The sequence below is a fragment of the Mytilus californianus genome, unplaced genomic scaffold (genome assembly GCF_021869535.1).
Source record: "Mytilus californianus isolate M0D057914Y unplaced genomic scaffold, xbMytCali1.0.p SCAF_2, whole genome shotgun sequence".
NCBI lineage: Eukaryota > Metazoa > Mollusca > Bivalvia > Mytilida > Mytilidae > Mytilus > Mytilus californianus.
In genome coordinates, this window is record NW_026262668.1 from 82067000 (window position 1) to 82094708 (window position 27709).

At 31.3% G+C, this 27709-nt stretch overlaps 1 long non-coding RNA gene across 1 annotated transcript; it reads left to right on the forward strand.

The window, feature by feature from the left end:
- The first annotated feature begins 14923 nt into the window (after positions 1-14923).
- Positions 14924-23758, forward strand: LOC127728357 (uncharacterized). The gene is made up of 2 exons (XR_007994093.1): positions 14924-15289; positions 23027-23758. It is a non-coding gene; the product is annotated as an uncharacterized LOC127728357 (long non-coding RNA).
- Positions 23759-27709: the final 3951 nt, after the last annotated feature.

Below are 27709 nucleotides of genomic sequence, written 5' to 3' on the forward strand. Positions count from 1 at the left end.
GTGAGGTTTAACAAACTATACGTTAAAGTACAAATTTTAATTCATTAGGGTCCAGAATCCTCCTAATACAAATTGGAATTCCAGTATCTACTGTTAGAAATCGGGATACCCAGATTTGTACTAGGAGGATCTTGGATTGTACTAGATGATTACATAAAAACACACCATAATAACAAAATGAAATAAACTTATGATCAAAACTTCCTAATACAAAAAGAAAAATAGGGTAGTTGCGAATTTCCCCTGAATTTATTCTCCCCAGCAGAATTTTTTTTTATTCAATCTTTACTAAAATCCACAGTACCATATGTTCAAATTTGTATTCTAAGGATTTAACAACTATTTCGTGTATTTCAAAACATTTGATAAAACTATAGATACTCAAAGGTGGTTCAAAACTTCAATATTGATAGATTTGGCAAATTTTGAATAATAATCAAAAGAATATATATATATATAAGAAGGACATTCTTAATCAATACCAAAATTTTATTGCAATTACATGTATTTCTGTATATTGTCTTTCAGACAAAAATCAGTTCATTAAGTTTAATGATGTCCTTTTATAAAAAAAATTGACAAAACATGTAAAATTTCCAATATTGTCTTGAACGGCTGTATGTAGCGTTGAATTTCATTCTTATTCTAAGGAAATATGTAAAATTGTTGGTGATTTTTTTAGTATGATATTATTGTATACACTCTTTATTATTGAATTCCGTCAGTTTTAAACAACTTTCTGATTTTGACACTTTATGTGAAACAAATATTTGCCCTACCTCTATTTTGTTACAATTTATCCCTTATTTTGTCATTTTGATTTGCTGATTTCATTTCACTATTATATTTACTTCGATTCCTAAACTTTTCAGTAAAATAAATAACAAATCATCATGATATTAAAACAATGCATCTTCATTAATGAATTTTTACGTTTTTCGTCATACAAACTACAATAAATAATTTAATGTCAACTCAAGTTTTTTTTGTATTCACAACCATTTATGAATGAACTAATATAGTGATAATCACTCAATATAACACAAACCAACCAAGCTATAAAAGTATATTGCAATCTAAACACGGGTTTATTCTTTACTTCTAGTGTTGCGAATGCCATCATGTCTCGTGCAATTTTTCAGATTTCCGTTTTTTAACTGAAGCGTTGCTGCTGGAATATGTCATCACTTGAAAATAATGCATCCACATTTCCTGGTAGGAGTAGGTTCGTCCTTTCCTGATTACTAAAATATATAAACAACATTAACCATACTTTCCATTTGACATTTTGTCATTTTGTTCATGTTGGGTGAGAGTACTTTGACTGTTTCTTTATAGTGCAGATAGGTATAAAGCCATTTTACATCATGAATATAGATGGAGTAAAAACAATTATTTGTATCCTGATCAAAGTATACCAATGAAAACTGATATTTATTTGTCTCGTGGGAACTGTGTAGATTTAATTAAGTACATATTGATCTCCCACATCAGTTAGACTCGGTAGTTATAGTACTTCGGAACTGACATGATTTTTGACATTCTCAATTTTATTTTATTATCTAAATTCTCCGTTAATAAATTAATCAATTATAATGATTATACTGAGGTTCCAACTACCTCATGCAAAGTTGACCTTAGATTATGGTCATGTGTTTAGGTCTTAAACATTCTTGGCGTTCAAAAGTTTGGGGTTCAGAGTTTCTGATGGAGATAAATCCAGAAAAGCGCTTTGATTAAGTATTGTTTTCATTTAGACACAACTTGTTCGTATTACACGTTATTTATTTTGATTCTACGATAACGAAATATTGTTCAAAATATTAGAAAATTTCAAGTGAAAGTCAACATTTTTGACAAATATGAAAGTATAATTGAGACAGCTATCCATTCTGTTAAAAAGACTTATTTTTGCAGCACAGATTATGATACTATAGTAAGCTAAATAATTTGTAATAACAAATGACAATAATTTATACATATATACTTTTTCTAAATTCAAGAGTCTATCCTAAATTGAGGTAAATTATATGGCCTTCCAAATAAGTTTCGATTCCTAACATCACTGAAGAGACATTAATTGTCAAAATGCGGATATGGTGTACAAATGTTTGCACCTCATGTTTGCGATATACCATCATTTCCGCAAGCTTATTGTTTTCTTTTTGGTAATAAATTATTATAAGATCCATTTTGATACATCTGATGATCCTTTATTTGGCAATCGCCAATGGCAATCAGCAGGATTTAAGAACATCAGTTGTTCAACCTGCTAGTCAACTGTGTTTTGTTAAAATATACTTTTTCACTTTTTTGGTCTTTTGGAAAATGTTGTATGTGCTGTATTTAGATCCCTCTACCAAGAAATGTGTTTTGCTTGCACACGTATAAAAAATGCGGTTTTTATCCAACGCAATCATAGGTTTGAACGTTGTTTTCAATATAGACTTGTTTATATTTTTTCGTTTGGGCTTGTATTATATTTGCCTTCGGGTTTATATGATCCGTTCATCCTATTTCGACTCTTTCAAAATTCAAGAGTCTATCCTAAATTGAGGTAAATTATATGGCCTTCCAAATACCGTTTCGATTCCTAACATCACTGAAGAGACATTAATTGTCGAAATGCGGATATGGTATACAAATTTTTGCACCTCATGTTTGCGATATACCATCTTTTCCGCAAGTTTATTGTTTTCTGTTTGGTAATAAATTATTATAAGATCCATTTTGATACATCTGATGATCCTTTATTTGGCAATCTTCAAAGGCAGTCAGCAGGATTTAAGAACATCAGTTGTTCAACCTGCTAGTCAAATGCGTTTTGTTAAAATATACTTTTTCACTTTTTTTGGTCTTTTGGAAAATGTTGTTTGTGCTGTATTTAGACCCCTCTACCAAGAAATTTGTTTTGCATGCGCACGTATAAAAATTGCGGTTTTTATCCAACGCAATTATAGGTTTGAACGTTGTTTTCAATATAGACTTGTTTATTTGTTTCGTTTGGGCTTGTATTATATTTGGCTTCGGGTATATATGATCCGTTCATCTTATTTCGACTCTTTCAAAATTCAAGAGTCTATCCTAAATTGAGGTAAATTATATGGCCTTCCAAATAAGTTTCGATTCCTAACATCACTGAAGAGACATTAATTGTCGAAATCCGGATATGGTGTACAAATTTTTGCACCTCATGTTTGCGATATACCATCTTTTTCGCAAGTTTATTGTTTTCTTTTTGGTAATAAATTATTATAAGATCCATTTTGATACATCTGGTGATCCTTTTATTTGGCAATCTTCAATGGCAGTCAGCAGGATTTTAGAACATCAGTTGTTCGACCTGCTAGTCAAATGCGTTACGTTAAAATATACTTTTTCACTCTTTTGGTCTTTTGGAAAATGTTGTTTGTGCAGTATTTAGACCCCTCTACCAAGAAATTTATTTTGCATGCACACGTATAAAAATTGCGGTTGTTATCCAACGCAATCATAGGTTTGAACGTTGTTTTCAATATAGACTTGTATATATACTTTTTCCTACACATATCACATTTTTGATTTTGAGTATCCTTGAAAGGTGTATTCAAGGGTTTGAATATGCATGAATACTAGTACGTAAAAATATACGTCAGTATAAGAATTTTTTATAAACAACCTGATGAGTTGGTTGGCACAACATGCATCTAAATAAAAATTACACTGTATGGTACATGGAAATATTTATTCATCAATTATTCAATTCAACTAAATGATAATCATATAATACATTGGTGATCATAATAAATCAGATTGAAAACTAACACACAAATTGATAAAAAAAATAGTAATTAGAATACAAAGGAAACTGTAAAAATTCTGTTTAAGTTTTCGATTTTATTTTTTATCGTTTTGTTTGCTTTTGACTTGTTTATTTATTTTTAATTATTTGATTGGTTGGTGTTTTTTTTTTATTATTGTAATGCTAATTCAAACAAATATATAACGGATGAATTTATAATAAACAATTTCACTTTCCAAATAATTATGAAATTATGTTTATTTATCTTCTAGTATTAGAATAAGAATCTTAATGTTATGTTGTATAACAAATTGTACCGATCCACATCCTTAATCTTTGATATTGATTCAATTCATTTATTATTTTGTGTGTTTTGTTTTTATTTATAAGCATCATTATTAATGATTTTTGTGTTATTTGAAAATAAAAACATGCATTTCAATAAATCTATGCATCACCAACAAAGCTTTTTAACTGATGGCGCATCACATTTGAAAGCTTTACTATGTATATAAACTCATCATAGATACCAGGTTAAAATTTTGCACACCAGACGCGTATTTCGTCTACAAAAAACTCACCAGTGACGCGCAAATCAAAAAAGTATTCTAGGGTGACAAAAATCATTGCATTTCAGTACAGTTTTTTTTTATCATTTCCGCACAATGCTTTTACGGTGTGTAGGGGTAAAATGTTAGTGAAGTTGAAAAGTTTGGAAGAGTTGATTTTCAAATTCAGTTAATGTATATACTTCAAAAATCATATATGCGAAGGGAATTATTTCGTATTGCTCTAAATAAGCTATCAGGCATTTTGTTTTTGTACGCTCAGTCATTTATCGTCCCGAAAAAGCTTCATATTTGAGCTGCAACTGATGTTTTACAATATATTTTTATATATTGTACTAACTCTTAAATGTTTTATATTCTAAAAATTGTTTAGTTTATTTTTCCCGTTTTTATGATGAATTAAATTGCTCAAATACAGTACAAACTATAGCTAAAAAGGGCTCATCCTTCTGGTCCGAATTTTTTAGGCAAATAGAATTTAAAGATTTTTGTTTTAATATAAATATTTTGATATACAGTTGAATGGTGCATAAAATTTCAGTCTGTGTTAAGTAATATTTGCACAATATCGTTTTCATACATTCATGGAAACACACGACATACTACGACTATACTTTTCAATGTTATCATGATTTTCTTTACAGTTATGCACCAACAAATTCATCATTAACCGTTTATGTACCAGTCTCTTATCTGGACGTACATTTATAAATTAAAAAAGGATAGGTTGAGAACTAGACTTTACTACAATAGTGATTATTTCCACTTTCCTATCGCAAACTTTCCATTTCTATGTAGACACATTCCAACAGCGCCTTCATATGGCGTATATATCTCCCAGTTGCTATTACGTTCCAGACCTTGTGTTTTCTATCATCATTTCCTTGATAGAGTGTTGCAGCTTACAAGGAAGCTTTTGAAGCAAAAGTTTCTCTATTAGGAAAGTTGAAGTCATCCCTTCGAAAGTGTACGGACGCCACCATGATTTGGTTGACTGTAAAGGTTTATCTGTATCACAAATGACCACATCTTTACGTGGAAGTCACAATTCCATCCTGTATTCCGCGATCGTGACATCACCGAATGAGACTTTGCACCGAATTTATACTTGTCATGAGCAACACGACAGTTACCACACGATGAGCAGGGTCGTTTTCAACAAAACTGGCGTTCAGATATATGTAATTCGTCAAAAGGCTTATCATACAGATTATATAAGGATAAGTTTGAATTCGAAAAATATTTAGATATATTACCAGATAGAGATAGGGTTATATTTTGTAAATTTAGAACTGGTAATCATAGATGGATAGGTTTAGATAGACAAACAAGATATTGTAATTTATATCAATGTCAAGAATTAGGTGATGAATTTCACTTTCTTGTATTGAAGATCCCTAGACTCAAGAAAGCTGTTTTTGGATAATTGTTATTGTAACAGAATAAATGTAATCAAATTTTGTAAATTATTGCAAACAACACATAGAAATAAGTTAAAAAATATATGTAAGTTTATAAAGGTTATAAATTCACTAGCAGGTCTTCCTGGTTAGCCTTCGTCTATCTGTTTTTCTATTATAATGATTGTATAATAATTGTAACATTCTTATCTTGTAATGTGCACAATTTATTTTGTATACTATGTATTATTATTTCATTCTTTGTACCAATGTGTATACAATGGTTCTAAAAGAATAAAATTGTCTTGTCTTTTCTTGGATCTGCATTACACTTACGGGGCACCTGAAATCTACTCAGTTTTTCGTGTTGGGTATTGTAATGTTAATACCCGATCCAAGTTTTGGATTGAAAGAGGGATACACGTTTGTAGTTGCTGGCTTTATATCTGCTTCCTTTCTTAAATATAGCTGCAACATTTTCTTGTTTCCAGTCTTCTGTTACTGGCCGGATCTATAACATTAAAAACTATGCATAATAAAGGTGATCAGTACTTTCGTCTGCACATTCCTTCAGAATCATCGGAAGGTATTTATTTGGACCGCACGCTTTGCAGGAGTTGCATATGTTTTTAAAATATTTTTTCTATTATCTCTGGCATTGGTGGATATGATTTGCTTTGGTATATTATTGTTATCTTCTTCAATAAAGGCTGATTGATATTGTCTGTTCAATGTGTTAGCTATGTCTATGGCAGTATTGTATAAACTTCCGTTGCCTTTAAAAGTAGATATATCCGTATTTTTTCAATGATTTTATGTGGAGGATCATGCTGTTTACCTCCTACTTCTAATATATAGAAATAAGAAGATGTGGTATGAGTGCCAATGAGACAACTCTCCATCCAAGTCACAATGTGTAAAAAGTAAACAATTATAGGTCAAAGTATGGCCTTCAACACGGACCCTTGGCTCACACCGAACAGCAACCTATAAAGGGCCCCAAAATGACTAGTGCAAAACAATTCAAACAGGAAAACCAGCGGTCTAATCTATATAGAAAACGGGAAACGAGAAACACTTAAGAACCACATCAACAAACGAAAACTACTGACAAAAGTTCCTGACTTAGGACGGGTGCAAACAAATGCAGCGGGTTTAAACGTTTTAACAGGCGCCAACCTTCACCCTAACCTGAAATAGTAGTGTAACATTACAACATAGAAAGACGTTGTTAATATAGTTTCAGTAGGAATTACGTTTAGTCTTGAGTACCATTTTGTCGTCTAACCCCTATATTTCACCAGTTTTATCTTCTTCTTTCGGTTGCATAGTATACTCTTCCTCCTTATTCAAGCTTTGTCTTTTATTCTACCCATGGTTTTCAGGTAACGTTGACTCTAGTTATCTTTTTTTGGTATGTTCATCTCTATTAGTTTTATAAGGCTTATTTTAAATTTTGCCTTTTTCCAGTTCGATAAATTCCTTTTCTATGTCTCAAAGTTTTGTTTTCATTGCATCATAAATCACTTTCTCGATGTCTAGACTTCTCTTATTGGAAGTTTTGCTTTGCTTTAATATCACTCACTAGACAATGATTGACCAATTAATTCTTGATGGCAACAATAAAAAAAATTTTTTTGAATGATACAAGTTACATCATACTTTTCTCATAAAGAATAAAAAGTAGCTAGTATCATTCATTAACTTCACGTTCCGCTATATAAATTATATCCTCTCACTAAATAATTCAGAGTTTGGTGACTATGTTCAACACATCTATCCCATCGAACTTGAAATAAAGGATACCACATTCACACTTAATATTACGGACACTTCCAGGAGTTGGTTGACCGTTATGGAAAATCTGTGTCACAGATGACCACGAATACGTCCCAATTGTCGTAGTTCCAGGAAATCCTGTCCTTTTTTCCTAGATTATGAAATTACCAAATGAGACTTGTCACTGATTTGTACTTACCATGAGCAACATGACGGGTGTCGCATGTGGAGCAGGATCTGCTTACACTTCATGAGTTCCTGAGATCACTCGGGGTTTTGGCAGGGTTTCGTGTTGATCAATCTTTAGTTTTGCTATGTAGTAATTTGTTGACTTGTTAGTCTTTTGTTCGTTTTTCATTTTTTTCCATGGCGTTGTCAGTTTCCTTTTGACTTATGAGTTTCGAATCGCCTTTTTTTTTTACATAGTACGGTATACAGTTTAAGTTAGTTATTTTCGTTTGCCACCGTATTGGAGTTCAACTTGCGCAAATTCCTTCATATATCAACCAAGTTCTAATTGATACACTTACCGCTACACTTTAGAAAAATATGTTGATAAATAATCTAAAGCATCGTGATTTTTTTTAATTCTTCAATCTAGTAAGGATATCTGATCAGACTCCATCACGTGTTTTAGTTAGGCTAGCTAAAAAAGATCATCAACTAGTTTGTTCTCCAACTTTGCGGCCAAGGAAAAAAGTCTAACTCAAACTACGTAAGCAGAAAACTATCTGTAATTGACTTGTTTATTTATTTTTATTTTCCTATCTTTAACATGAATATTTACAAGTTACAATTTTGATCCTTCAAGTGATTTTCGTAATTTTTTTTTTTTTTTCAATTTTGGATGGAGTCTTTTGTGTATTTGTTCTGTGCAATTTATAATAAATAATTGTCTTGCTCGAAGAAAAAACCTGCAAATCATTATTATCTGTGAAAAATGCTGCTATGGACTGAAATATATTTTATCAATTTATCCTAAATTTACTTCAATAATTATAATTTGTTTTTCTTACTCAAATGAGATAGTTTTAATCAAGTTGTATAGAAACACCATGGCACAAAAGATGTTTGCCATACTTCCTTGTAGAATGTTTTCAGAGCTTGATATCATCCAATCGTACGGTAAATAAAAAAAATTACCTCTTTAATTTCCCAACAACAGCCACGTCGTTAACCATCGGCACTTAATATTTCCTTCAGACGAAAATCATGACGTTTTATTTGGCAGTTAAAATAAAACATGGAAACCGAATGTCATAAGAAATTTTTTACTAAAAAAAAGTTGCAAAAATTAAAGGTCTTAGTCTTTAATTTTTTGTTATTTCAGAATGAATGATTCTTTTTAAATATAAATACTTCGAATCATTAAATAAATCTATTAGGTTTTGCTATTTCTGTTTTTATGGCATTTTTCCTCGTGTTTTATATTTGGTACATGTACATGAAATACAGTATATTACAATTTTAAACATACGCATATAGTCAATAAACATATATATTAATACCAAACAGCCTTTAGAGGCTTATGATGCACTGTACATGTACTAAATAATGTAAAAGTCAGTCAAAGATTTTATTGATATAAAATCCAAAATCTGGAATGTCATCAACACACAAACAAAGAACAAACATTAATCATTACAATCAATTATATGTACATAAAATGGTAGTATATATGTTTAATATATCAATACAAAACTTAAAAAAATATATATATATGAAAAGATATATAGAATTTTGTAATTTTTCCTCTTCTTTCTATTTGACTAAGAAGGTACAGTTTTACTTAATAGTAATACAATTTATTTAATATATAATTAAGGAATGACTGTAATATTTTTTCTGTCTATGAAGAAATAACATGAAAAATGTAGTGCACACTGAATAACTCGCGTAGCGGGTTATTTTAAAGTGTGCGCCACATTTTTTATGATATTTCGAATACACAGAAAAAATATTACAGTCATTTCTTATAATTTAATTCTTAATTCCATTTTAAACCGGAGTAAATCATGAAAAAACGTTGATGACGTCAAGGTCACATGACAAAATTATGTCTATGAGCTGATAAACAAAACAACGTCAGACAATCAGAAGACGCGTTACATCCAAAATTAAATTATCGTAAAATAACTTAACCGTTATTGAACGTCTAAACTTGCACATCTCATTGATACCTTTTATGCAACATTTACTGACATCATAATATTTACTTCGAAATATGAGATGGAATTTTTCCAATTCTTAAAAATTGAAAAATGGTAAAATATCTGAAATATTTTGAAAAAAATATTCCGCAACTCATTGAGTTTGGTACATTTTATGGTGAAGTATAATTCATCTTCAACTTCAAATTTACATAGGGGGCATAATCTGTTTTCTAAATCAATCTTTCTATGTCTGCCTTTTTCAATCATAAGGGTACTATTACTTATCCTGATTCTTACAAAGTTTGAAATATCAGTTTTGTCTGTATCTAAATTTAAAAAGTTCTCCATTTCAAATTTCTTCTTCAAATCCTTGTAGGTTCTTAATTTGTTTCCTCTTTTATCAATATTTTTTAATGAAATGGAATGGTCCCAGAATTTTATTTTTATATAATAGCAAAAGTTAAACGATTTTTACCAAATGAATTTTATTTTTCCCATGGTTAAATCCAACTTTTTCAAATAACAATTTCAATTTTATTCCATACCAGTCTGAGTTATTATTAACATGCACTAAGTCTTGATGAATAAATCTAATTTAGAATCATGTGCAAAACAGTGTAGCCGAGACCATTGATTGGCGCGCTAAAATATCCCATTGACTGGGTCAGATTAGGTGAACGTTCGTCTGTAACTCCCACAACTCACGACGTATTTATTATAAACATTTAAACTGTGGGGTTGCCAAAGGGTCTCAGTATATATATACGAACTACAGTGCACGGTATATTATATACATATTTTATTTGCGATCATAAAATGTACGAAGTCGTCCATTACTATGTAAATTGGGTCGATTAAAAAAAAAGCTGAATATGTTTCTGTTGCCAAGGGTTTTTCACAAGTATAGTAGTTAGCAGAAAAGATCATCAAACTATACATTGTATACTGAACTGCGGTCAAGCTTAGCGAAAGGTCGTGCAACATAATCAGTCAAACAAACTTTATTAGATTAACTCGTTAAGGAACGATCGTTTTCATTTGTCAATTCAAACATTCGACCTCACACCTGCGAAAATAGAACACGCGAACTATAAAGCTGAATGGACTGATCAGTATTCACGTAGCCGGTCAAGGTCGTTAAAAACTTCCATCGTCGTATTCACGTACATGATTGTGTTCTTGATTATCCCATGGCAATTCTAGCTTTTATACATGTGCATGTAAAATTTTAAACTTTAATCTTAACAGTCACGTCGAAATATTTAATTCAACTGTCTCCTCTCAATTGGTTCTGGATTAAGGGAGCTACCATTTTATTTTGATTGGGGTGGGGGACTTGGATGAAACATTTTGTCCTGATTTTTTTAGTTGTTATCTCTGTCCTGTCTTTCTATTTTTCAGTCTGTTAGGTCCTGACTATATTTATTAGTTTATCCTGATTTTTTTTACATAAATCGTCATCCTGCCTTTTTTTGTCAAGTTGCTCACCCTGCCTTATCTTTTATTCAATGGACTTGATGAATTAACGTTGTACTTGAAGTGAAACCGTACTTAACTACAAAAATAACCAAATTACATACTAAAGATATTGCTCGATTTTTATAGTAAATGGGTTTGTGTTATAAACTGTTATGTTCATTATTCATATTCTTTCATAAGTTTTAGGATAGTGTGATTTTTTTTCTGATTTAGTTAACTTGATTTTGAAAAAAAAATCCCGAAATTCTAAGTAAATTCAGAACATGTAACCAGCCATGCTTTGTTTAGAGAAAAAATGGAGATGGCAAACCATGGCACAGTGGAAGGAAATGTACTTTATAAACTCCAGCGATATACTTTCTTAATTTATAATTAACTGTTTTGCTATCCTCGGTTGAAAATTATATATTGTAAATATTTAAATAGTTGCATAGAAAACAATCATTTTTAAACAGTGTGGTTATTCACTAAATGTATTGATAAAAGGTGACTCCATTTTTGTACATACTTTTACAGTAGTCATCCTTAATTTCTTAATATTTCGTTTATAAGTTTATCATACATGTATGATTTTGTATTTCATTTTAATACGCACGCATGCCACACGTTACTTTGGCGGATAGTTCAACAATGTTATGCAAAGCTCTATTCTTACGGTATGAAATTAAAGGATAAATTTTCAACCAATTAAAATCGAAAACAGTACATTTATATAGTTCCTTATAAACTACGACATTTCTTACAAGTATTTATTTATTTTTTAGTTCCACACATGCAAAAATAAAATCTTCGCCGATGAAACATTTCAAACCTTTTTACACCAACATGCCTTAACTGAATTCATTTGAATTTCGTGGTGACCATGATAGTACATTGCATAGTACATCTATATTCACGTGCACACATGATACGATCTTTCGGGGACAATTTGCTCGTTTATGACACGTCATTTCTGAATGACCAAACGCTTAGCTACTTTATTTTCGTTTTATAGCATGAAAACAATAAAAGAGGAATGTGCAACCCATCATAAATTTGAAATGGATCAGTATTATGAGATCCTTATTATAAGTAACTACGACATTGTCAGAATAATAACCTAGCGTCAATATGAAAGAAATTAAAGTGGTTCATACATTCATCCGTATAAAAGCGGCACATGTATTTTATTTTATCCTTATATTTTTCATAGTGCGGTACAAGTGCTGCATGCATAAAGAATATTACTTAACACAAATTATTAGTATAATATTTCGACCCCACTATTTGAAATTCACAAAATACTTATTTAATTATTTCGACCAAAAATCATTGTTTTTTACGTTCGTAGTAACGTAGTACATTCCATTGTCGGTCACCTGTGTCAATTCATGTGCACACTACAATTGTTGTTGTATTTAAATCTTTCGGCCAATGAAATGAGACGTTACAAGTTGTTTGTTTGTGATACGCCAGAATGTTATCAATGAATTATCAATCGCTAAACTTGACTGTACCTATTCAAAAACGTAAATGCAAATTTCACAAGGCTTGATCCAAATAGCCTTTTTACTGTCTAATAACTTGCAAGTACGAAAAAGACAGGAAAGAAGTATATTTTGTCTATATGTTTTGTGTTTGCACACTTTTTAAAGTTGATCATGCATTCGTTCTAAAATAAAATTTTGACCAGATAAAAGTTAAAAGATGACATAATTGGACAACCGCAATTGTTAAATCGCTTTGACGTCCGAAAAAAAGATAATAATCAACACATCCATTGTAACTTTTAAAGCCAGTTAAATCCTTTTTTGCTGAAAGAACGTCCGATATCATAAAAATTCATTATCAAAACATAACAAAAACACAAGTAAAGAACGTTTAAGTATTCAATATAAATCAAAACACAAAGGTTATTCCTGATTAGTATTTCGAATTATTTTATTTAGGCGTTGAGACCCTTTGGTGACCCCACAGTTTAAATGTCTATAATAAATACGTCGTGAGTTGTGGGCGTTACAGACGAACGTTCACCTAATCTGACCCAGTCAATGGGATATTTTAGCGCGCCAATCAATGGTCTCGGCTACACTGTTTTGCACATGATTCTATAAACTATCTGGATTTGAATTGATTACATGATGCCAGTAACCTACACAAAGTTTGGTAGCATCAACAGGACATGGGATCATACCCAATTCTCCCAAAACTGCCAAATTTGATGCAGTTTTGTTAACTCCTAAGATGTATTTAGCAAAGGAGTAGGCCCAGTAAGACCCTTTTTTGGCCCCAAAATATAGCAGTTTTACAAAATTGTTAAAATGTAAGTTTTTAGCTATTTATTGGAAAGAAGAATACTTCTGTTACATAAATATGGGCTGTTTTTGACAATACAATGCACATGTATCGGGTACTAGCATCATTAAGTCATGCTAAATTACTGAAATCTTCGAAATTTTAGCATTTTGGTTAATTTTTAGACGGTTTCCGTCTGAAATGGAAGTGGCCGCATTTGTGTTCATTCTTAATATTCAAATTTAAGTTGTATTTGATAATATTGCATAACATATATAAAGGTTGAGAATGAACACGGATGCGGCCACTTTCATTTTTGACAAAAACCATCTGAAAATTCACATATTATGGCATATTTGATAGATTTTTCATATTTAAGCTTGAACTTGAGCGTCTTAAATGACTAAATCAGTACAAATCTTTCACATAAACTAATTGAATCGACTGAAGTAGACACTTAAGTGTTTACAAAGTGTCCAAAATATTACATTAGATGAACCTGAATTTTGAGGCCAAAATCGGCCCTTACCGGACCTACTCCTTTAATTTTTACAGGTTGATATGAAAGATATCTAGACTCCATGGAAGCATTATTTTTTCATCAAAGTATCTGAACATAGAACTTCACTACAGTAAAGCAGTATAGGTTTTACACATAATGTTTGCCCTATTAAAATATATGTTAAAATGTACAATTGTTCCAGTTAAAGAATATTTTAACCAATTGCGTCATTAGTGATATATTTGTGACGTCTTCAATGTTTGTGACTATCGATAAAATGTTATTTTTTTATATACTTAAACAAAATTTATGACAGTTTTCTGAAAAATATTCAGTAGCGCCCACAAATATGTTTGCTGAAATATTCTTTATATACCATATTCTTTACTTTTCAATCAACATTTCAATGGGCAAGGGGTGGTGCCACATACAAAATCATGAAATAAGGTCGACAAAGGTGGCGAATTTCTAGAAAACTAAAATGAAATATATTCCTATTTCAGGCTAATATATTAATGATACACAAAGCAGACATACAATTTTTTTTATTATACTTTCACAAATAATAATTTGTGTACTTGCTTCTCATTATATCTGAGGCTTAAATCATCTAGATAGTTTCAATATATCAGTTGTGTTTAATAATGTGAAAATAAACGTGAAAGTATCTAAATAATTATTGGTTTAATAACCTATAAAGTCCAAAAAGAATAATCTTTAACAAGTTTACAGGAAATAAAGTTGTATAAATCTGTACAAAAGTTAAACAACTTGATTATTATAACATAATCTTTTTAGAAGTTCCTTATTTATAGGATTGGTATATTACGACATGAAAATCATGTACCGTGTATTTAATAGTAGAAAGGTCAGAACGGTTAATTGTTATACAAGTCATTAACTAAAATAATTTAGATCTTGTGTGGTCATTTTACTTGTGGTGTTTTCCCCTTATAAGAACATACGGAATGTTCATTGGATACGCACCCATTTACTTATTTGTTTATCTCTGCTTGATACGTAACAATTACAGAATTGTTTTCTAACAACAATCGTGGTATTGGGAATTAAGCGGGATTTTCTAATGAATGGTTAAGATGTGAAACGAACGCCTTCGCAACCAACATATAAACTAATGACGAATGAGCTAAACCATATATAAATGTCTGACATTGTAAAAAAAAATTGTATGACCTTAATAGATATGTATATAATATAGCAAGTTCGCTATGTCTATATGAAGACCTTCTTAATCTGAAATTGAATAATGTCTAGGAAAATAGCTTTAAATATACATATATTAATTTTGGCAACATTAATTTGCTGGCATGTAGAAGGAAGGCATATATCAGGTAAGACTTATAGAGACATTGTAATTACTATTTGAAGTTTTAGGATTTGATAACAGTTATTGGGGGGTTCAGAAAAGTTGACATTTTAATAATTTTCATTAAATAATATGAACTCTTCAGAAAATGGGTTCTCTTTTGGGATATTGGATACTCATGAAACGATTCGACGAGCAAGGTTAACTTTTGGTGGGGGAAGGTTACTCATGAAGGATTCGATATAGACGGTTAACGTTTTGAGGTGATTTCGTATTAAATATTTTTAAATAACCGTAAACAAATTCTCATTTAACTTTGCTGTAATAAAGTCTCCCAGACAAATTTGGCTTCTCTGATTAGGCACTTCATTGTTTTTATACTCCAAAACGTTGAGTGTATTTTTCCCCCAAAACCTTCGAACCGTTATTCCACAATCACGTGTTATACGTACTGAAATCAGAATCATACATTTCTTTTGCAAAGTCGTTTCTTTTTTCTGATTTTTTCCCTTTTTTAGGTTGCTATTTCTATGCTGTTTTTATTTTCCTTTTCAGATTTTGATTTTTGAATTTCATAATCTTAATCATAATAAAAATAAAAATTTATAAAAACTTTAAAAATAAAATTCATTCAATCGGGTTTTATCTTTATTTTTCTTTTGTGTTCCAAAATTAATCTAAACTAATATTACTAGTATTAAAAAAAACGAAATGGATTCAACATAAAACACGAAACTAATGGTTTTTGTTATTTCTTTTTTGAATCTATCTGATTCTTTTATAATAGTTCAAAAATATAAATTTCTCATTTTCTTTGTATTCTACTTTGAAGCCGCTTCTACTGAGAGTCAGATGTTACGGATGCTATCCGGTACGGTTTTAATCTAGAATCCACAATATTAAAAGTTTCTTTCATTTCTTCGAAGTCCTTTGACTTTTCTTTTGCTTTTGATACTTTGTATACTTTATCCAAACCAAATAGCTTTGAGGTATTTTTGTTTGTTTCAAATTGTTTGTCCGCTTGCTTGCATGCTTTAGTTATCAGTAACTAATTGAACAAGTTTTATTCGAAATATTTTGAATTGATTGGAAATATTTATTTCAGAAGAAAATATTATTAGAACTGACTTTTAGATTTATTTCATTGATTTTATTCAAGTTTTTTTAAAATAATTTGGCGATTCACGCCTAAAAAGGAAGGTTAACTTCTATTTCAAGCAACATCAAACGGAATATGCGTGATGGTTTTATGTTATATAGATCACACTTACGTATAATGATAACTGAATTAACTGGTAATTTAAAATTATAGCTTCCCCTTAACATTAAAAAAATAGAAGGAGGTTTTAATGCGTGTGGGGTGTAATATTTGGAGATGCAAAGGAACCGCTTGAATCAAACAAAATTTTCATTAAACTTTCGGAAAATTTTCCGTTTAGTTGTATTTAAGCTTCAGGAACGAATTGTTAAAATACTAAGTTCGGTCGAATAACGTACACCACTACCAACACCTTCTTAATAAATGATATCGCGGCACTCTATGTTCATAAACATCTGTTCAAATTATACTTTTCATCATTCTATTCTTATCATCATTCTGTAGATGATTTTCCCGCCAATGTGACAATTGAGAGAAAGCTCATGCTATTCTCATTTTCTAGCACCGGGTCGATACCGCTGCTTGTGGACTGCTAGTCTCCGAGGGAATCACCAGCGCAATAGTCAGAGCTTTAGTGATGACATAAATAATTCCATATCTTTCTTCGTTTCTTCTCTTATATCAAGAAATTATTAACGACGTAGACTCCAACACTCTCATGCAAAGTTTACTAAAATGTAGACTCCAACACTCTCATGCAAAGTTTACCAAAACGTAGATTCCAACACTCTCATGCAAAGTTTACCAAAACGTAGACTCCAACACTCTCATGCAAAGTTTACCAAAACGTAGACTCCAACACTCTCATGCAAAGTTTACCAAAACGTAGACTCCAATACTCTCATGCAAAGTTTACTAAAACGTAGACTCCATCACTCTCATGCAAAGTTTACCAAAACGTAGACTCCAACACTCTCATGCAAAGTTTACTAAATCGTAGACTCCAACACTATCATGCAAAGTTTACCAAAACGTAGACTCCAACACTCTCATGCAAAGTTACATAACACGTAGACTCCAACGCTCTGATGCAAAGTTAACCAAAACGTAGACTCCAACACTCTCATTCAAAGTTTACTAAATCGTAGACTCCAACACTCTCATGCAAAGTTTACCAAAACGTAGACTCCAACACTCTCATGCAAAGTTTACCGAAACGTAGACTCCATCACTCTCATGCAAAGTTTACCAAAACGTAGACTCCAACACTCTCATGCAAAGTTTACCAAATCGTAGACTCCAACACTCTCATGCAAAGTTTACCAAAACGTAGACTCCAACTCTCTCATGCAAAGTTTAACAAAACGTAGACTCTTTCACTCTCATGCAAAGTTTACTAAAACGTAGACTCCAACACTCTCATGCAAAGTTTACTAAAACGTAGACTCCAACAATATCATGTAAAGTTTACCACATGTGGATTTGCTATTCTTTATACATATTTTTTTGTTATAACGCTCCTTAAGTATTAAAGTATTTGTACTTCCTTGAGTTTCCAATTTTGGTTGGGAGTTCCTAATAAAGGTTAATCCAGAAAGCGCTTTTGCGCAACAAATTTATAAAGTGTCATTTTCATTTTCATTAGATTATTGCAATAAATGTAGTAGTATGAAATCAGTGTTTAAAGCACGGGGGGGGTCTCTTCCTATATGAAGGTATATACATATGTGCCGCTGGAATGGGTCCCTTTTTGATACGTCAAATATATCAATGGGGTGCAATTTTACCGAGGAAATTTATCAATAGGTAGTAATTGACCAATTGTGATATATTTAGGTACTATTTGAGCTGATAAATATATGAATGGGTTATGATTTCGCTGTGAAATATATGTATAGGTAGGGATTTCACAATTATTCAATATATGAATGGGGGGTATTTTGGAAATCCCAGCTGCACAAATGTACCCAAAATCCCATGTTAAGAACCCCCGTGGTTTAAAGCCTTTATTAACTTTCATTTCTCAACTATGAAATTTTGACAAAACAAATAAAAGTGACAAATGACCAGTTAGCAGCTTAAATCACTAAATTTTGATGTCCCGAACTCCCGACAATAATGCCAGGTGCTCATAAGGTAAGCACAGTACCCTGCTTCGCATGTAACACCAAAAGTATTCTCATGTACTAAAATTTAGAAATGCATTATCACATTATAGTTACAAGTACAAGCTGAATGTCTTTTGTATGTTTCTAAACAGTACCAAGTTTTTTTCCCTTGTGATAAACATTTGTCATGTGTAAATGTACATTAAACAATGTAATGCAAAAGTCATAAGGCATGTTGGTTAATTGTGTCATTTTGTCATGGGGTGTGGGGGAGATTTAATAACTGACTACTAGTATATGATATTGGTTGAGATCATTGTCAGAGGCCAAATGACGTAGAAGTTAGCAACTATAGGTCACCGTATTGCCTTCAGCAATGAGCGAAACCAATATCGCATGGCAATCGATTACCTACAAGACAAATATAATACAATTCAAACGAGAAAACGAACTGCCTGATTTGTGTACAAAACATTAAACAAAAACGAATATGATATACAGCAAGGCTTCGGAGTTGGGACAGGCACATACAGAATATGGCGTTATTTATTTATTTATAAAAGTTAGTCATTTTTCAAAATGTCTTTTTTGTTTGCTATACAATTTTTTTTAAGGAAATGCGTTTATCATCAAACTTTCTCATTTAACGTTTAAAATGGGCACGATTTAATTTTTTCATCTACAATATATGAAAATTCCAACTATATTTGGATCAAAATTTGCTTATTTTCATAATACTTCTATTATAGGCGTTAATACTTTTCCTCCTTATAATTATGGTTTACATTTAATTCTGTCAATTAGGAAGTTAGTGACATTTGTTTATAGAACTACAATCTTTATATCAAAGATATGAATTGGGATTGTATTTCAAATGATATTATTCAATTGTTTCCTTTGTAATAGTAATGAGGACTAAACTGTTTTAGACGGATTTAATCAAACTGTAATATCAGTTAATATTATTTTCATAATTCTCGGCAGATTTATACTTTCCCCGACAGGTTGATTATTTTTGTATTATAAATGTGTGGTTTGTTTGATCCCAGTTCTTCATTTGTCAAAATTCAATTATGACGTCAAATGTTATTGCTTTCCACTGATTTGCTTTTGTGACTTCACGGAAAAGACAACCATGCCATATAACGCCACAAAAAAAAAATATATATATTTCAGTAGAAAAAGTAAGTTTGAGCTAGTCTACAAATTGTGAAATATCATCAGAGAAACAGATTCTTCCATCTCATCTCGCACATACGATATTTCTCCAATCTCCACAGTTAAATTTTGAATATCTCGAGTAGAAAAATTTCGTATAACACTCGATGCAGTGGTAGATTCTCTATGTATACAGTAATTTCATTAAAAATAGTTTAACCGTATATATGAATGTGTGGTTTTTAATCTAAAGATTTAAACGGTCGATCAATTGTTATTTTAAGAAGGTATTATTCGTCCGTTAATAAGCTTGAATAAAAGGAGATTTGTTTTATACCAGCAACAAGCAGCTTAAAAAAAAGAACATAAAGTTCTTCCCCACCCACCACCCCCCCCCCCCCCCCCCCAATAAAAAAAACCTAATGACTAAAGGAGAAGGTATGAATAAGGTTACTTTTTTGGTACCTTGAATTAAAAAATCACACTATTAACAAATCAAAAGAAAGTATAATTATCTTATATATTAGGAAGAATATTTCTTTGTAAATCACATGTTGATCAATATAAAACAAATTAATTTTGTCTCAGCCTCTGCACACACCTGGATACGCCCTCATCCGGAGCGCCCAAAGCTGAAAGTTTAGAAAGTCAAAGATTAATAAATACATATAGAGCCATAAAAGCCGACAGATTCTAACAAAATTAAAAATCCATTCCTTTATACATAGTATTATAACATAAAAAGTCCCTACTCGTTTTACAGTCATTTTCTTTCGCAAGTTATAGGAATGACTTAAAAGTAGCTTCATTTAAAAATGATCAGGGTAGGTACCGGCATTATTTTTATACGTAGGAATAAATTTTAGGGGTGGGATCTACAACATGATTCATACTTTGACCTTTACAGAAAATGCTTGAGGACCGGTTGAGTGGGACGAAGAAATAATTATTCAATTTTTCAATAGTGCACTGTGCACTTATTCCATACAACATTTAAGCATCACATGCTGCATTCAAAATGAAAAACTATCAGAAGTTTGTAGGCGTCGACAGTGCAGGTGATAAATGTATTTCTATTTCAATGAATGAAATTTTTTTTAATCAAATAATTTATATTACTTCCATGGGTATTCTTTTAAATTATGAGGTTTAATTTCAAAATAGAGCACTCTTTTATTAAACCATGTAAAACAACTAGAAATCTCATTTGAAAGAAAATTAATTGACAATCCTTATTTTGGTCATCAAAAGAATTTTTATCTTGATCACACATCCTATATAGAAAAAAAATGATGTACTTTTTTGTCGTAAAATATTTAACTGACTCTATGTTATTTTGATTACATATTAATTTGTTTGTTAATTGTTTACCACATCAATCATGGTTAATGTTAAAAACATTGACGTCTCCTATAAATACGCAAACAATTATACATGTATACATTTTGAAAATCTACATTTGCACCTAGTGAACCTAGTACTTCTGATGTTATTCCTTATGATAACTATACATTATATAAATATATTTATATAATAATAATCAAATTACTTTTTCGTTTATATAAAAGTATATAGTCAACAAAATAAATTATGTAAGGCGATATAAGACCATGCATTTAGCATATAACACGATACCGAGCTGAACATGAGGCTGTAAAATGACAGCAAACAGTTACTGTTTACTGGTCATATATTTATCAGTGACATTGTTTAAGCAACCAAGAATCAAAAACTCTCGAACGTCAAAAGTGAAAATCATAATTTGTCATGAGAAACGACATACTAAAACTTGAAAAGTATTCGATTAAGCATTCTTAAATTATCACAAGGAATTAACATAAAGTGTCATTATCCAATCAATAACGGCAAAAGTGAAAATCATCAATATCGAATTTGATCTCCAATTTGTCACCAGTAAAATCATCTTTAATTAAATAATCGATGGAAAAACGGTTATCGCATAATTGTACGGAAACAACTGCAGCCGTTCGCCTACCCACCCATCCACCCAACCGCCGTTCTATCACAAATTGATATCCTGATTTTCCGGTCAGAAAAGCCGCAACAAATTGTCTATTCATCAAAATCATTGAGATCACAAACGCAAAATATTCTATTCGCTATATAGTTGATTTCATTAATCTTCTTTTTCCCAAAAATATTTAAAGAAACACAATTGAACTTAAAATTAGGTAATAAAACATGGCCTTATTAAAACTCTAAATTCCTTCTAAGATATTTGTATGATACATTCTCATCTTCGAATTGGGTGCCGATTTTTTCATTTTCCGTAAAAAAATTACCTTCTTCTCAATAACAATGTATTTTCTCACTTCCCAAATAGGAATGATTTTATGAATTATGTGCACTCGCTTTGAAAAATATTTGTTTTTCAATTTATGTACATAAGCACTTTTCCATTATATATTTTTAGATTTTATGATAATTTTAAATTCAATCTTGTTTGTCATTAATTTGGTTGACTAGTACAATGTATATATATGTTGTGTACAAATTGTAATGTTGTACAAATTATAATTTGTACAGATTTTTTGTACAAGTTATCAGTGATTTATGAATCGCTTAACACAAATGAATGATGCAAGTACACAGTCTTTTGTTTTGCTTATTTCTGTCATATTTCCATGAGTACATGATACAGTCTAAATTGAACATTGATACATCAGAGACATATAATACAATATGTCTCTGGATACATAAAACATTATAAGAACACGAAAAGACTTTTTATGGATATGATTTTGGTATAAGGAGAAAAATGAAAATATAATTTAAACCATTCAGGTGTCCTTATTTCTAGTCTGAGGACAAGGAGAATAGCACTAAATGTTAGGTCGAAGTATATTAATTTGAATTTAAGAAATTAAACTGAGACATTTTAGAAGATAAACTTTTATCACCTGGTGCAAACAGGTATGTGTCAAAAAACTTATAACTTGTACAAAAACCCTGTACAAATTATAATTTGTACAAACTTACATCTTGTACACAACATATATATAAGCACTTTCTTGAGAACATGGTAACATTTTGGAAAGCAAAAGAAAAAGATTGCAGTAAAATAAAATATGCCGGGAGGGAACGTTTATCAAAGATATCTAACAGTTCCATGCTGCATCAGTTAATACGATTTTGAAAGGATCTATATCATATATACGGAGGCTGTGTTAATGTGATATTTTCAAATTGTAAAATTCATTAACGTGCCTCTATCTGGCCGATTGGGATCAACATTTCCATTATTGAAGACCATTAAGTGACCTATCAATGCATTTTGTTATCGTGGTAATGGGATTTCTAACTCATGATATTTTTTTCATATCTTCTTTTACTCAGTACTCAATATATATTTTACACTGCTTTTTTTTCTTTTCAGATGTAATTACTTTACATAAAAGACAAATACATGGAACGAAATTCCCTTTCAGATGTCCACAGGGTGTTAGTCACCATGACTGTTACGAAAGTATGCAAAATCTGATGTCTGTTTGGATACGTAGGCTTATGACTCACCCAGAGAGTTAAGCTGACAATAGAACTTAAAAAGGATTATCAAACAAAGATATTGTCGCTTAGAACCGACCTAAACAAAGTGATTTTGATTAAATCATTCTTTACAGCTTTGTCTTGGAGTTTTTGGGATTCCAGCAGTATTACAGAAGTTTAATTAAATCGTACAAACATGTGCTTATAAGCACTTATACAACTGATGTATAGCGAGAAGTATGAAAAATACGACCGCACGTGTAAATTATAAAATTACGACCACACGTGTAAATTATTATAGTACGATCACACGTGTTATATATTTACTAATGATATAGCATGGCTGTGATATATGATTTGTTTCTTGCTAATCAATTTTCAGATAGATCTCTGGCAACGTCTGAACATGATTATTGGTAGAATTATTGTAGAAAATTTTATAGAAAACATTTTCAAAATGACTTTGAAATAAGCTTAACAAGCATTAACTGAGATTGTATTTTCAGAACTAATTTTAATTGTTAATACTGTTGATACATGAAGAAGACTTCATAAGTATGATTTACTTGTGTCTCATCTACTTTGCTTCAATTTAGCTAATAAAATATGTTTAAACTACTAGTATTGATAATATTCACTTGTCACTAGAAATAAATCTAATTGGTAAAACGGACATTTTTTGTTCAGAAACCATACTTTTGGAATTCTGAAATCAATGAACTAAGAATAAAAAGTTATTACTTAATGAACCATGCATGCATTGTTTTTTGGAATATAAAATTAGATTGATTGGTTGTTCTTTGCTTAACGTCGAGTGGCAAACGTGCATGTTCGGGACGATATTATTTAAAATTAGAGGATATGATATGAATGCAAATTAGACAACTGATATTCTCTACCAGAGACACAAATGACGCATAAGTTAGTAACTATAGGTCACCGTATGGCCTTCAACAATGGACAAAATTCATACCACATAGCAAGCTATAAAGTTTTATGAACAAGGGAAACATAAATTTACATTTCTTTTCTTATTGTCTGTTCATATCTAGATTTCCCCCACAATAATAGATCTAGACAACTACAAGAACACTGGTGTTAAACTGATAATCGTAACTGGAATTACGACAATCCCAATATGGCGACGGCAGAAATATGATATTCATATGATGAAGACATAATCTTTCAATCAGTTTAATTGAGGTCTAGAGCTGGCATGTTAGTAACTGCTAGTAGTCTGTTGCTATTTATGTATTATTGTCATTTTGTTTATTTTCTTATGTTTCCTATTCTGACATCGGACTCGGACTTCTCTTAAACTGAGTTTTACTGTGCGTACTGTTGTGCGTTTGTTTTTTCTAGATTGGCTAGAGGTATAGGGGGAGGGTTGAGATCTCAAAAAACATGTTTAACCCCGCCGCATTTTTGCGCCTGTCCCAAGTCAGGAGCCTCTGGCCTTTGTTAGTCTTGTATCATTTTTAATTTTAGTTTCTTGTGTATAATTTGGAGTTTAGTATGACGTCCATTATCACTGAACTAGTATACATATTTGTTTAGGGGCCAACTGAAGGACGCCTCCGGGTGCGGGAGTTTCTCGCTGCATTGAAGACCCATTGGTGGCCTTCGGCTGTTGTCTGCTCTACATTCCCCATTTCCATTCTCAATTTTAAAATCTTTTCAGTCATTTTTCTCAAATGTAGCCCGTTGTTGTCAAGAGTTACTCAGCAGTGCACCGTTACGATTCAAATATGATGTAATGGTATAGAAAAACCTTGCAGCTGAGTAACTCTTGACAACAACGGGCTACATTTGAGAAAATGACTGAAAAGATTTTACCTATTTCTGCCGTCGCCATATTGGGATCGTCGTAATTCCAGTTACGATTATCAGTTTAACACCAGTGAAGAAAAACAACACTCATATTAATATGCCGACAAGGTGAATAGTTTACACTGTTTGGTACCCTCAAGATGTCACTCTGGTCTTACTTTTGTTGTTGGATTGCTGTCTAATTGATTTGTTACCCACAACTCCTTGTATAAATAAAAAAAAAATGTGAATGATATCACGGAACAGAAGAAACATTATAATAGCGTCGCCTTTATGAATATCTATGTGCACTACATAACAATCTCTAATATATATTCAATGTCAAACTTCAAATGTGTACTAATTATGTAATTATGAATATAAAAAGAGGGATGTGATATGCTAACCAATGAGACAACTATCCACTATAGACCAAATGACGAAGATGAAAACAAATATAGGTCACTGTACGACCTTCAACAGTAAGCAAACGCCATATATAAAAATAGGAAGATGTGGTATGATTGATAATGAAACGACTTTCCACAAGAGACCACATGACATAGAAGTTTTAAACAACTATAGGTTGCCGCACGACCTTCAACAATGAGCAAAACCCATACCGCATAGTCAGCTAAAAAAGGTCCCAAAATGAAAAATGTAAAAACAACTCAAACGAGAAAACTATAACGGCCTGATTTATGTACAAAATAATGAACGAAAAACAAATATGAAATACAGCAACAAACGACAACCACTGAATTACAGGCGCCGGACAGGGGACAGGCACATACAGAATGTGGTGGGGTTAAACTAGTTTGAAGGCGCCAACCCTCTCCCTAACTTGGGACAGTGGTGTAACAGTACAACATAAGAACAAACTATTAAAATCAGTTGAAAAGGGCTTAAATCATCAGATCGATACAAAGCAGACATACATCTAATAAAAACACAGACCGGATGTGGCAGGGTACTTATATATCCCCACAACTAAAAAGACGCTAAGGACAGATCTGAGAGTACCTGCAGTTACTGACAGCTAGTTCAAATCCAATAACAACTAATAAAAAAAAAGGAATCTACGATTAAAACATCAATCAGTACACATGCAACATCTAATGGATTTAGTGTAAAGATGCCATTAACAGTCAGAGAAAAACATGACCTTGTGTATAGTAAGCTATAAAAGGCCCATGCATGACAAAATGTGAAATAAATCAAAAGAGAAAACCAATGCTAAATGCTAATGCTAAAGTCAATCAACGAAAACAAATATGATGAACAGCAACCAATAATCATTGAATTACATGCTTCTGATTTTAGACAAGCATATATATAATGTGGTTGTTAACCATGTTTTTGAGTGCTTGATCATCCACTTAACATAGGACAGTGGTGAAACAGCACAACATAAAAAAAACTATAAAAAATCAGCTGGAAAGGGCTTGACTCTTCTGATCGACACAAAGCACAGAAAAAAAACTATCAATTAAACAAAACAAGGGTACCAATTCAACATTATTCGCAGTAACTGGAAGCTAGTTCAAAGCAAATTTCAATTATATTAATAAAACCATGTTTTTCCACACATCCCATAGGTTTAATGTAAAGACCCCTAAGCATTCAGAGAAAAAAACATGACCTAGTGTAATGCCAAAATATAAATATCGACAGGATGTAAAACTGTATAAAGTGTTCAGACCTATTTATAACAAAAGCCAGATTTTGTTTGTTTGTTTGAGCACATGAGTTCACCCCCGGATTTTAGTAAGGTTTGTGTTGCTCAATCGTCCCTTTTGTCGTTAATTTTTATACAGTATTCCAATTTGAAACTGAAATATCTAAATATATGGAAGGACAGTTATTGCAGTTTTAAACTAATGTGAAGCTATCCCTAGTAATACCAATCATGATATATTGAACCTGCAGTGTAATGGTTATCTTCAGAACGCAAGCCCCTAAGTGTAACTGTCATATGTGTTTAGATCTGTTAATGATGTATTTCGGAAGTAATTTTTATCATAACTTAAATTTCAAAACAAAATGAATATATCATTACTAAAAAAATAAAAAGCAAAAAATATTACATTATTCTAATCATAAAAAGAACATCCATGTCCAGCGCACAATGTAAAAACAATAATATTGTCGACATCGCGATATCTACAATCTTAACACGATATCGTGTCAACATTGTTACATTGTATGAACTCTTATTTATTGTTTAGTTTAAACATATTTTATTTGCTAAATATCAGCAAAATGGATGAGACACAAGTAAATCATACTTATGAAGTCTTCTCCATATTACAATACAAGTATATATACAATAATAACATTATGAGCATGCATGTAAAGCTAACAAATTCATTAAATATTATACGAACTATAAATAAAAAGAAAAAAGAACAAGAAGAATGGAAAAGGAGGAAAAGAAAAAGAAGCAAATTATATTTTCTGTGATGTTGACTTAGGTTTGATGGTGATGATCATCCGTGCCGGTAGCAATAATATTTTATGAAGGTACTAGAAATCTGTTAGACCTTTTAATAAAATCTTGAACATGTTTGAAAATTAGGAGATTTTGTTCATTCGAAAGTTCAAGATCTCCGCAAGTTAATAGTTTAGTATCAATAATATATAGTTTTCAGTAAGCCAATTAAGATTGTTAAGTAAAATTTCTCTACATGTAGTGTATTTTGGGCAAACTAAAAGAAAATGATGAACATCCTCAATATCAGACCCACACTGACACGAAGGATCC